Raw genomic sequence first — 3,676 nt, 5'->3', positions numbered from 1 at the left:
GGAGTGTAGAAGGACCAGAGCGAGATGGTACATGCGCTGTCCTCTCGATCCTTTTCTCGATCTGATCCATACTCGACCTTTGTTATTAATCGCGTGGCTGATGGTCTGATTCGATGGTTCGGCAGGCCGGACGGCTTCTCGGGTAGCTGCTCGTCATGGGCAACACCGTCGTCGGCAGGGCCAGCAAGAAGGCCGCCAAGTACAAGGCCAATGCCGCCGCCGCCCCCGACGCCCACGAGGACCAGCCGCCGCAGCACCACCACCAGCAGCAGTACTCCCAAGGTATCCAACGAGTGCGCCCCGACCCCACCCTCTCCCAATCTGTATGTTGGTCCCGATCGCTAGTTTTGATTCCCTGATCGGCCTTGCGACTGCATTCTGGTGTATTGTAGCATAGCAGGGGTGTTGGATTAGGGATCTGACACTCCGGATTGGTTAAATCTTTGTCAGTTCTTTAGTTTATGTACACCATAAAGATCAATATAGCCTGCAACTTGGGCAAGTTCGGTGTTGTTGTCTTATCTGTTATGACTTGTGATGTTGATGTGCAGTGAGCATTTAATTTTACTTGTTCTGACATATCATCTACATTCTGCAGTCTATTGAGCTCGCACTATCAATATTTTTCACCAGTTCCAACTATTGAGTGTTTAGCGATGTGTCATCTAATGTCATTTAAGCTCTAAAGTTTTTGTTTGTTGTTGGTTATCTTTCATTCATGAATTCTCTTTTCTCTAATAGAAAGGGCAGTGCTAATTAATAAATGAAGTTGTATGCCTTTGCTTCTTCTTTATCTATGTGATTTCATATGAATATAATATGCTGTTCATTAAAATTAAGATTTTGACCAAGAATATTACTTTCGTTTTCCTTCTGCATTTTATCATTTGTTATTGCTAAGGTCTGATGCAGATACACTTCCGATAGTACAACTACATGTTTTGAACAATTTCAATTCTGCAAATAATTAAATGTCTCAGTTTTAATCCATTCATCAAGCTGTGTGACTGCTTGTTCCATTCATATGAGAATGTGCTACTACCACGTTGATTAGGATGAGTGTACCATGCATGCTTTTCTTATTCAACATGATATGTGTCTATATGGGTTGATGTACTCCCTCCGGTCCTTTTTACTCTGCATATTAGGTTTGTCTGAAGTCAATCTCATCCAACTTTGACCAAGTTTATACAAAAAAATATTAACATTCACATAACAACACATTTATTATTAGATCCATCTCGGAATATATTTTCATATTATATTTATTAGATGTTATAGATGTTAATATTTTCTAATATAAATTTGGTCAAACTTAGCAAGCTTTGACTTCAGACAAAGCTAATGTGCGGAGTAAAAAGGACCGGAGGGAGTACCAAATCAAGCTGGGGTTGTCTGCCCTCTTGAAGCATATGTAGAATTGTTGTATAGGCTGTACAGGGACATGCATGGGGCAAATTTATTCCTTGTTTCGAGTTAGATAGCCATTTATGCATAGTACAAGTTCGTCTGTGCAATCCCGTTCTTATTTATTTTCCTGAATGTCTTGAACTGTCGAACATTCTTCTTTAATTGTGTGATGTTATGTATTGTGGTACCTAGATGTTGGGATTAAATGATTAATTCAGCATGCTTATGGGGAGTGTTGATTATTTCTGTGCTTTAGCTTCTCTGGGATTTTTGGGGTCGATTTGTACCCATTGGTCCATTATGGTGGTGATCCTCTTTATTTTATTGGCTGAATAAGCTTAATCTTGGATTGATTGTGTATATTGGAACGTACAATATTCATATGGAATTAGTTAAGTTGGTATCAAATACATTTGTTGCATGCTCCATTAGTCGTTTATACTTGAAACCTGGCCTGTCATTTTTAGTAAATATTACATCATCAAAGTTGTTTTATGCATGCTGCTGGTAACTGTATACTCTCTCCTAACAGTTTTATTACTTGTTGTATGCAGGCTGCTTGGAGCCTACAATCAGGCTATTTTTTCCCTTTAAACGCCTATTTTTTGATATCAGGTGCTCCTTGAGCTGTCTAAGAAAAAGCAGACCATCATTTCACCATCTTCGGCCGCCCCAAGGTATTTCATCTCTTTGGCCTCTTCCAGCATTGTCTTCTTTGTTCCTGACTATAAACATTGATGCATGTGCCCTGTTCTCAGGTGGAAAATCATTTGCTTGTAGCTTGTATTGTCCATCTATTGTGTTAACTTGCACTGTGCTGGTACTTCTCATTTGCAAAATATATCTCTGTTTTTGCTATTATGAGAATGTCATATGCATTGTTTCCTGTTAAATCTAAAGTTTTGCAGCAATTTTTCATCGTTATGAGAATTTTACATTCATGGATTCACTTTATTATGTTTCTAACTTATCATAATTTATTATTTGCACATGCTGGCCTTCAGTCTTCACAAGTTGGAGCTCTAGGAAGAAGAATCCTGAAGAAAACCCACACCCAGCAATGCGTTTTAGCTCACTGGACTAGTTATCTGTTTATCTAGTTGTATTTTAGCTAAATACCAGATTTGTACTATTATCTCACTGTTACCAGATTCGTATTTTACCTGAAAACCAGATTTGTACTATTACCAGCAATGCGTTTTAGCTCACTGGACTAGTTATCTATATATTTGTATCATTGTAATTTCTTTGCTTGGTTGTTGTATGAAATATTATGTCTTATTGGCTCTTTTTGAATCAAATATTATGCACAAATATAGAACTAACGTGTGGTACAGAAAAAGTGATCCTGGCAACCTACTTTAAAATGAAAAAGAAATAAAAGAAAACTGACAAGTGGGCTGGAAAAACATTGAGGCCCAAAAAAATGTATATTGTAAAAGACTGGCCCAAAAAAATAGTTGTTGGGCTTGGCCATGTAGCTGACAAAAAATGAAAGGAAAAAAACAAGAAATAGGCTGAATTAATGGGCTTGGCCCATATAGACACCTAATCGGACCAGGCTGATTCTTATCCACGTCAGCTTGCCACGCTAGAATCCTACGTGGCTTGGGGAGGCTGCTAGTGGCCAAAATTTTGGTCGAAGAACCAATGACCTTTTACATGTCACAGAGAAGGTCGTTAATTTCAGTTTACGACCGCCAGCTTTTGACCTTCTGTTTTTGGTCACAAAAAGGTCACAAATAAAAAACAATGACCATTCAGTGACCAATAGTGATGATCGCAAGTTGACATATTTCATGTAGTGAAAGTTTCTCCGCGGACAGCGTTATTATTGACGATTGAAGGGGCCATCGAACCTTTTAGCGACAGCACAGAGGAATTATCAATGAAAGCACCAATGTCGGTGTCAAAACCGGCGGATCTCGGGTAGGGGGTCCCGAACTGTGCGTCTAAGGTTGATAGTAACAGGAGACAGAGGACACGATGTTTACCCAGGTTCGAGCCCTCTTTCACTGGTAGAAAAAGGGCCTATAGTCGAGGTTCGTAAGGGCCTTTAGTCCCGGTTCCGGAACCGGGACTAAAGTGTCGGTACTAATACCTCCCCCCTTTAGTCCCGGTTCAATCCAGAACCGGGACTAAAGGCCCTCCACGTGGGCAGTGCGCAGAGCCCAGTCAGGAGACCCTTTGGTCCCGGTTGGTGGCACCAACCGGGACCAATAGGCATCCACGCGTCAGCACTTCTGTGGCTGGGGTTTTTGTTTTT

The sequence above is a fragment of the Triticum dicoccoides genome, chromosome 5A (genome assembly GCF_002162155.2).
Source record: "Triticum dicoccoides isolate Atlit2015 ecotype Zavitan chromosome 5A, WEW_v2.0, whole genome shotgun sequence".
Classification (NCBI taxonomy): domain Eukaryota; kingdom Viridiplantae; phylum Streptophyta; class Magnoliopsida; order Poales; family Poaceae; genus Triticum; species Triticum dicoccoides.
The sequence above is the reverse complement of the archived record's forward strand: the minus strand, read 5'-3'. Positions refer to the sequence as shown.